This window comes from Pseudophryne corroboree, unplaced genomic scaffold (assembly GCF_028390025.1).
Source record: "Pseudophryne corroboree isolate aPseCor3 unplaced genomic scaffold, aPseCor3.hap2 scaffold_1492, whole genome shotgun sequence".
NCBI lineage: Eukaryota > Metazoa > Chordata > Amphibia > Anura > Myobatrachidae > Pseudophryne > Pseudophryne corroboree.
In genome coordinates, this window is record NW_026968123.1 from 103,620 (window position 1) to 113,733 (window position 10,114).

At 36.3% G+C, this 10,114-nt stretch overlaps 2 non-coding genes across 2 annotated transcripts; both read left to right on the forward strand.

Annotated features, from left to right (window-relative positions):
- The first annotated feature begins 86 nt into the window (after positions 1–86).
- TRNAN-AUU (transfer RNA asparagine (anticodon AUU)) lies at positions 87–160 on the forward strand. The gene has a single exon. It is a non-coding gene; the product is annotated as a tRNA-Asn (tRNA).
- Positions 161–5,923: 5,763 nt separating this feature from the next.
- Positions 5,924–5,997, forward strand: TRNAN-AUU (transfer RNA asparagine (anticodon AUU)). The gene has a single exon. It is a non-coding gene; the product is annotated as a tRNA-Asn (tRNA).
- The last annotated feature ends 4,117 nt before the right edge of the window (positions 5,998–10,114 follow it).

Here is a 10,114-nt window from a genome sequence, read left to right on the forward strand (position 1 = left end):
AGATTATTGATTTTTTAATGTTTTTCTAGGAAACGTTCTAGATGTATGCTTATTAGCCTTTGTCAGTATGTACTTTTTCGCAAAGTGTCTCTGTGGCGCAATCGGTTAGTGTGTTTGGCTATTAACCAAAAGGTTGGTGGTTCAATCCCACCCAGGGACGTAATTAACCTTGTGATCAGATTTTGGTGATATTTAAGTAGACAAGTCAAAATTTCAAACCTCCTCTTATGGTGTAGGGTACATGGCCGTCTCTGATGTAATCAGAGTTAGATTTGATTCAGTGATTTTATAAAAAACAGCTAGGAAGCACAATTTAGCAGTGGGTTGCAGAGAAAAAAAATATGCTGGCAGAAAAATCCAATCGAGTGATTAAACAGCTCTTCATTTTCTGGCTTTATTTTTATGCTAACAAATTTGTTCTCTGAAAAGTGTCCACAAAGCCAAGTCTCTGATTAACACCTTTGTAAGGATGGTTTTTCACCTATTACTAAATTAAACTTGCTTCATTGGAAAGGCAGCAAGATGCATCCTCATTTCAATGTCTACTGAAATAATACAAGTTGACACCAGGAAACATAAACGCCACTGCATCCTTGCTGCTTTCTCATGTGGAAGTCTGTTTAATGTGAAAACAAGGTGATATCTAATTAGCACACAGGTAAGGAATTAAGAAAATCTTTATTTAAGGGTGAAGATGTTTCTCACAAAATTGTTGACCCAATGCATCATTGAAATTCAAGCTGGAAAGATGATTTTAATATATCACTTGTACATTTTGTATTGCTCTTCTGGTGACAATGTAGTTTGTTTTTGTCAATTACCATTTTAATAATAGGGTAAAGAAAATGAAGTGGATTTTTGAAAGAAAACAATACTGTCAATATACTATTAAAACAAATTAAAATGGTAACAGTTATTGTACTTTAAGTAAAAATAAAAGAGACAAAATATCAATCCCAGTTTTGGATTACTTTAATTAACAAAAAAAAAATGCATATAGCAGAGGATAGTTTCAATCTGCCTACCTCTGGGTTATGGGCCCAGCATGCTTCCATTGCAGTACTCTGCTGCACATGTAAGTTCAAGAGATCCTGAAGCACTCACTCATTATGGGAAAGTACCAATGTGTTTCTTCGTTGGTTGATGGAAGAAACATCTTACAAAAACTCTCCAGATTATTGACTTTTTAAAGTTTTTCTAGGAAACGTTTTAGATGAATGCTTATTAGCCTTTGTTAGTATGGACTTTTGCAAAGTGTCTCTGTGGCGCAATCAGTTAGTATGTATGACTATTAACCAAAAGGTTGGTGGTTCAATCCCACCCAGGGACCTAATTGACCTTGTTATCAGATTTTGGTGATCTTTAAGTAGACAAGTCAAAATTTCAAACCCCCTGTTATGGTGTAGGGTACCTGGCCTTCTCTGATGTAATCAGAGTTAGATTTGATTCAGTGATTTTATAAAAACAGCTAGGAAGCACAATTTAGCAGTGGGTTGCAGAGAAAAAAAATATGCTGGCAGAAAAATCCAATTGAGTGATTAAACAGCTCTTTATTTTCTGGCTTTATTTTTATGCTAACAAATTTGTTCTCTGAAAAGTGTCCACAAAGCCAAGTCTCTGATTAACACCTTTGTAAGGATGGTTTTTCACCTATTACTAAATTAAACTTGCTTCATTGGAAAGGCAGCAAGATGCATCCTCATTTCAATGTCTACTGAAATAATACAGGTTGACACCAGGAAACATTAACGCCACTGCATCCTTGCTGCTTTCTCATGTGGAAGTCTGTTTAATGTGAAAACAAGGTGATATCTAATTAGCACACAGGTAAGGAATTAAGAAAATCTTTATTTAAGGGTGAAGATGTTTCTCACAAAATCGTTGCCCCAATGCATCATTGAAATTCAAGCTGGAAAGATGATTTTAATATATCACTTGTACATTTTGTATTGCTCTTCTGGTGACAATGTAGTTTGTTTTTGTCAATTACCATTTTAATAATAGGGTAAAGAAATTTAAGTGGATTTTTGAAAGAAAACAATACTGTCAATATACTATTAAAACAAATTAAAATGGTAAAAGTTATTGTACTTTAAGTAAAAATAAAAGAGCCAAAATATCAATCCCAGTTTTGGATTACTTTAATTAACAAACAAAAAAATGCATATAGCAGAGGATAGTTTCAATCTGCCTACCTCTGGGTTATGGGCCCAGCATGCTTCCATTGCTGTACTCTGCTGCACATGTAAGTGCAAGAGATCCTGAAGCACTCACTCATCATGGGAAAGTACCAATGTGTTTCTTCGTTGGTTGATGGAAGAAACATCTTACAAAAACTCTCCAGATTATTGACTTTTTAAAGTTTTTCTAGGAAACGTTTTAGATGAATGCTTATTAGCCTTTGTCAGTATGAACTTTTGCAAAGTGTCTCTGTGGTGCAATCAGTTAGTATGTATGGCTATTAACCAAAAGGTTGGTGGTTTAATCCCACCCAGGGACCTAATTGACCTTGTTATCAGATTTTGGTGATCTTTAAGTAGACAAGTCAAATTTCATACCCCCTGTTATGGTGTAGGGTACCTGGCCTTCTCTGATGTAATCAGAGTTAGATTTGATTCAGTGATTTTATAAAAACATCTAGGAAGCACAATTTAGCAGTGGGTTGCAGAGAAAAAGAAATATGCTGGCAAAAAAATCAAATTGCGTGATTAAACAGCTCTTCATTTTCTGGCATTGTTTTTATGCTAACAAATTTGTTCTCTGAAAAGTGTCCACAAAGCCAAGTCTCTGATTAACACCTTTGTAGGGATGGTTTTTCACCTATTACTAAATTAAACTTGCTTCATTGGAAAGGCAGCAAGATGCATCCTCATTTCAATGTCTACTGAAATAATACAGGTTGACACCAGGAAACATTAACGCCACTGCATCCTTGCTGCTTTCTCATGTGGAAGTCTGTTTAATGTGAAAACAAGGTGATATCTAATTAGCACACAGGTAAGGAATTAAGAAAATCTTTATTTAAGGGTGAAGATGTTTCTCACAAAATCGTTGACCCAATGCATCATTGAAATTCAAGCTGGAAAGATGATTTTAATATATCACTTGTACATTTTGTATTGCTCTTCTGGTGACAATGTAGTTTGTTTTTGTCAATTACCATTTTAATAATAGGGTAAAGAAAATGAAGTGGATTTTTGAAAGAAAACAATACTGTCAATATACTATTAAAACAAATTAAAATGGTAAAAGTTATTGTACTTTAAGTAAAAATAAAAGAGACAAAATATCAATCCCAGTTTTGGATTACTTTAATTAACAAAAAAAAAATGCATATAGCAGAGGATAGTTTCAATCTGCCTACCTCTGGGTTATGGGCCCAGCATGCTTCCATTGCAGTACTCTGCTGCACATGTAAGTGCAAGAGATCCTGAAGCACTCACTCATCATGGGAAAGTACCAATGTGTTTCTTCGTTGGTTGATGGAAGAAACATCTTTCAAAAACTCTCCAGATTATTGACTTTTTAAAGTTTTTCTAGGAAACGTTTTAGATGAATGCTTATTAGCCTTTGTCAGTATGGACTTTTGCAAAGTGTCTCTGTGGCGCAATCAGTTAGTATGTATGGCTATTAACCAAAAGGTTGGTGGTTCAATCCCACCCAGGGACCTAATTGACCTTGTTATCAGATTTTGGTGATCTTTAAGTAGACAAGTCAAAATTTCAAACCTCCTGTTATGGTGTAGGGTACCTGGCCGTCTCTGATGTAATCAGAGTTAGATTTGATTCAGTGATTTTATAAAAACAGCTAGGAAGCACAATTTAGCAGTGGGTTGCAGAGAAAAAAAATATGCTGGCAGAAAAATCCAATTGAGTGATCAAACAGCTCTTTATTTTCTGGCTTTATTTTTATGCTAACAAATTTGTTCTCTGAAAAGTGTCCACAAAGCCAAGTCTCTGATTAACACCTTTGTAAGGATGGTTTTTCACCTATTACTAAATTAAACTTGCTTCATTGGAAAGGCAGCAAGATGCATCCTCATTTCAATGTCTACTGAAATAATACAGGTTGACACCAGGAAACATTAACGCCACTGCATCCTTGCTGCTTTCTCATGTGGAAGTCTGTTTAATGTGAAAACAAGGTGATATCTATTTAGCACACAGGTAAGGAATTAAGAAAATCTTTATTTAAGGGTGAAGATGTTTCTCACAAAATCGTTGCCCCAATGCATCATTGAAATTCAAGCTGGAAAGATGATTTTAATATATCACTTGTACATTTTGTATTGCTCTTCTGGTGACAATGTAGTTTGTTTTTGTCAATTACCATTTTAATAATAGGGTAAAGAAAATTAAGTGGATTTTTGAAAGAAAACAATACTGTCAATATACTATTAAAACAAATTAAAATGGTAAAAGTTATTGTACTTTAAGTAAAAATAAAAGAGCCAAAATATCAATCCCAGTTTTGGATTACTTTAATTAACAAACAAAAAAATGCATATAGCAGAGGATAGTTTCAATCTGCCTACCTCTGGGTTATGGGCCCAGCATGCTTCCATTGCTGTACTCTGCTGCACATGTAAGTGCAAGAGATCCTGAAGCACTCACTCATCATGGGAAAGTACCAATGTGTTTCTTCGTTGGTTGATAGAAGAAACATCTTACAAAAACTCTCCAGATTATTGATTTTTTAAGTTTTTCTAGGAAACGTTTTAGATGAATGCTTATTAGCCTTTGTCAGTATGAACTTTTGCAAAGTGTCTCTGTGGCGCAATCAGTTAGTATGTACGGCTATTAACCAAAAGGTTGGTGGTTCAATCCCACCCAGGGACCAAATTGACCTTGTTATCAGATTTTGGTGATCTTTAAGTAGACAAGTCAAATTTCATACCCCCTGTTATGGTGTAGGGTACCTGGCCTTCTCTGATGTAATTAGATTTGATTCAGTGATTTTATAAAAACATCTAGGAAGCACAATTTAGCAGTGGGTTGCAGAGAAAAAGAAATATGCTGGCAAAAAAATCAAATTGCGTGATTAAACAGCTCTTCATTTTCTGGCTTTATTTTTATGCTAACAAATTTGTTCTCTGAAAAGTGTCCACAAAGCCAAGTCTCTGATTAACACCTTTGTAGGGATGGTTTTTCACCTATTACTAAATTAAACTTGCTTCATTGGAAAGGCAGCAAGATGCATCCTCTTTTCAATGTCTACTGAAATAATACAGGTTGACACCAGGAAACATTAACGCCACTGCATCCTTGCTGCTTTCTCATGTGGAAGTCTGTTTAATGTGAAAACAAGGTGATATCTAATTAGCACACAGGTAAGGAATTAAGAAAATCTTTATTTAAGGGTGAAGATGTTTCTCACAAAATTGTTGCCCCAATGCATCATTGAAATTCAAGCTGGAAAGATGATTTTAATATATCACTTGTACATTTTGTATTGCTCTTCTGGTGACAATGTAGTTTTTTTTGTGAATTACCATTTTAATAATAGGGTAAAGAAAATTAAGTGGATTTTTGAAAGAAAACTATACTGTCAATATACTATTAAAACAAATTAAAATGGTAAAAGTTATTGTACTTTAAGTAAAAATAAAAGAGCAAAAATATCAATCCCAGTTTTGATTACTTAAATTAACAAAAAAAATGCATATAGCAAAGGATAGTTTCAATCTGCCTACCTCTGGGTTAAGGGTCCAGCATGCTTCCATTGCAGTACTCTGCTGCACATGTAAGTGCAAGAGATCCTGAAGCACTCACTCATCATGGGAAAGTACCAATGTGTTTCTTCGTTGGTTGATGGAAGAAACATCTTACAAAAACTCTCCAGATTATTGACTTTTTAAAGTTTTTCTAGGAAACGTTTTAGATGAATGCTTATTAGCCTTTGTCAGTATGGACTTTTGCAAAGTGTCTCTGTGGCGCAATCGGTTAGTGTGTTTGGCTATTAACCAAAAGGTTGGTGGTTCAATCCCACCCAGGGATGTAATTAACCTTGTGATCAGATTTTGGTGATATTTAAGGAGACAAGTCAAAATTTCAAACCTCCTCTTATGGTGTAGGGTACATGGCCTTCTCTGATGTAATCAGAGTTAGATTTGATTCAGTGATTTTATAAAAAACAGCTAGGAAGCACAATTTAGCAGTGGGTTGCAGAGAAATAAAATATGCTGGCAGAAAAATCCAATCGAGTGATTAAACAGCTCTTCATTTTCTGGCTTTATTTTTATGCTAACAAATTTGTTCTCTGAAAAGTGTCCACAAAGCCAAGTCTCTGATTAACACCTTTGTAAGGATTGTTTTTCACCTATTACTAAATTAAACTTGATTCATTGGAAAGGCAGCAAGATGCATCCTCATTTCAATGTGTACTGAAATAATACAAGTTGACACCAGGAAACATTAACGCCACTGCATCCTTGCTGCTTTCTCATGTGGAAGTCTGTTTAATGTGAAAACAAGGTGATATCTAATTAGCACACAGGTAAGGAATTAAGAAAATCTTTATTTAAGGGTGAAGATGTTTCTCACAAAATTGTTGACCCAATGCAACATTGAAATTCAAGCTGGAAAGATGATTTTAATATATCACTTGTACATTTTGTATTGCTCTTCTGGTGACAATGTAGTTTGTTTTTGTCAATTACCATTTTAATAATAGGGTAAAGAAAATGAAGTGGATTTTTGAAAGAAAACAATACTGTCAATATACTATTAAAACAAATTAAAATGGTAAACGTTATTGTACTTTAAGTAAAAATAAAAGAGACAAAATATCAATCCCAGTTTTGGATTACTTTAACAAAAAAAAATGCATATAGCAGAGGATAGTTTCAATCTGCCTACCTCTCGGTTATGAGCCCAGCATGCTTCCATTGCAGTACTCTGCTGCACATGTAAGTTCAAGAGATCCTGAAGCACTCACTCATCATGGGAAAGTACCAATGTGTTTCTTCGTTGGTTGATGGAAGAAACATCTTACAAAAACTCTCCAGATTATTGACTTTTTAAAGTTTTTCTAGGAAACGTTTTAGATGAATGCTTATTAGCCTTTGTCAGTATGGACTTTTGCAAAGTGTCTCTGTGGTGCAATCAGCTAGCGTGTACGGCTATTAACCAAAAGGTTGGTGGTTCAATCCCACCCAGGGACCTAATTGACCTTGTTATCAGATTTTGGTGATCTTTAAGTAGACAAGTCAAATTTCATACCCCCTGTTATGGTGTAGGGTACCTGGCCTTCTCTGATGTAATCAGAGTTAGATTTGATTCAGTGATTTTATAAAAACATCTAGGAAGCACAATTTAGCAGTGGGTTGCAGAGAAAAAGAAATATGCTGGCAAAAAAATCAAATTGCGTGATTAAACAGCTCTTCATTTTCTGGCTTTATTTTTATGCTAACAAATTTGTTCTCTGAAAAGTGTCCACAAAGCCAAGTCTCTGATTAACACCTTTGTAGGGATGGTTTTTCACCTATTACTAAATTAAACTTGCTTCATTGGAAAGGCAGCAAGATGTATCCTCATTTCAATGTCTACTGAAATAATACAGGTTGACACCAGGAAACATTAACGCCACTGCATCCTTGCTGCTTTCTCATGTGGAAGTCTGTTTAATGTGAAAACAAGGTGATATCTAATTAGCACACAGGTAAGGAATTAAGAAAATCTTTATTTAAGGGTGAAGATGTTTCTCACAAAATTGTTGACCCAATGCATCATTGAAATTCAAGCTGGAAAGATGATTTTAATATATCACTTGTACATTTTGTATTGCTCTTCTGGTGACAATGTAGTTTGTTTTTGTCAATTACCATTTTAATAATAGGGTAAAGAAAATGAAGTGGATTTTTGAAAGAAAACAATACTGTCAATATACTATTAAAACAAATTAAAATGGTAAAAGTTATTGTACTTTAAGTAAAAATAAAAGAGACACAATATCAATCCCAGTTTTGGATTACTTTAATTAACAAAAAAAATGCATATAGCAGAGGATAGTTTCAATCTGCCTACCTCTGGGTTATGGGCCCAGCATGCTTCCATTGCAGTACTCTGCTGCACATGTAAGTGCAAGAGATCCTGAAGCACTCACTCATCATGGGAAAGTACCAATGTGTTTCTTCGTTGGTTGATGGAAGAAACATCTTACAAAAACTCTCCAGATTATTGACTTTTTAAAGTTTTTCTAGGAAACGTTTTAGATGAATGCTTATTAGCCTTTGTCAGTATGGACTTTTGCAAAGTGTCTCTGTGGCGCAATCGGTTAGTGTGTTTGGCTATTAATCAAAAGGTTGGTGGTTCAATCCCACCCAGGTAAATCTGTCAGAGGGACACAGAGGATTTTTCAGCTCACAATCCAGCGCCAAAAGTACACAGTCTGGGAAATAATAAACTCTATAGTGATAGACTTGTAATGCTCTAAAGATGTTCTGGTGAGGTGAGGAAGAAGCCCCGCCGCTGTAATGGCGCGTATCTGTCCCGCTCAGAAATAATTAATTACGCTAGCGGGGTAAGGACAGTGCCCAGGCACTAATGTCCACTTTTGCCAGCCTTTTGTGAGGAATTTATGCTGCCCAGGGTGCCCCCCCCCCCACCCACCCACATGCCCTGCACCCTGCAGTGCCTGTGTTTGTGTGGAAGCATGGCGCACAGCATTCCGCTCGCTGCGTGGAACCTCAGAATGCCGTCACTGGAGAAGAAGTCTTCTGTTCTTCTGCTACTCGCCTGTCTTCTGACTTCTGGCTCTGTAAGGGGGTGATGGCAGGCTACGGGAGTGGGCATCTAGGCGTACCCAGCGATCAGCACCCTCAGGAGCTAATGGTGTCCTGTCAGCCAGAAGCAGAGCCATTGAACTCACTAGAAGTTGGTCATACTTCTCTCCCCTAAGTTCCACGAAGCAGGGAGACTGTTGCCAGCAGCCTCCCTGAAAATAAGAAAAACTAACATAAGTCTTTTCAGAGAAACTCAGTAGAGCTCCCCTGTAGTGCATCCAGTCTCACTGGGCACAATTCTAAAACTGGAGTCTGGAGGAGGGGCATAGAGGGAGGAGACAGTTCACACCCTTTGAAAGTCTTAAAGTGCCCATGTCTCCTGCGGATCCCGTCTATACCCCATGGTTCTTAATGTGATCCCAGCATCCTCTAGGACGTATGAGAAAACAAATAACGCACACACGAGGAGGAGAGAACAAAGGAAGCTATAAGGAGGGGAGGGGAGGGGGGGGGGGGTAAGGTAGTAAAGGGATATTGGATAAACTACAACCTTATACATATTCATTAATGTACCAGTAGTTAGAAGTAGAAGAGCTCTAACAGAAACCACAAAGCTTATCTAAAGCCACACCACGCTGGATATGCCCAATCTCATTTGATCTTTGAAGCAAAGCAGTATTGGACTTTGTTACTACCAAGCAGTCTCCCATCCATGTATTATCAGATTATTTAGGTGTTTTTAAACTACCAACACCCTTTTCTTGGTACTGTACATTTAATTTTTACACATATTCTTTTATGTACCAGAAGTTAGAAGTAGAAGAGCTCTAACAGAAACCACGAGGTCATCTACAGCCACAGCACACTGGATTTGCCCAATCTCTCCTGATCATGGAAGCTGAGCAGTGTTGGTCCTGGTTTTAGTACTTGGATGGGAGACCACCAGGAAATACCAGGAGCTGTGTGTATTTTTACAATACCAACACCGTTCTCTTGATGCATTCCATTTTGAAACATTGGGGCAGATCTATTAAGCCTGGTGAACTGATAAAGTGCAAGGTGATAAAGTACCAGCCAGTCAGCTCCTAACTGTCATTTTTCAAACCCAGCCTGTGACATGGCAATTAGGAGCTGATTGGCTGGTACTTTATCACCATGCAAATTATCATTTCACCAGGTTTAATAAATCAAAACAAAAGAAGTACAGATAGCGCTTGCAGATTTATTATTATAAATTTATTAATTAACTATTATCTCAATGATAATTCTTCACTAGTACTATTATAGTACCAAGGATATAGATTAATAAAAAAAAAAAATATCTTTCCCTTGCCTTGACAACAAATTTACATATATAAAAAAACTAAAACCACATTGACATCAATTAATAAT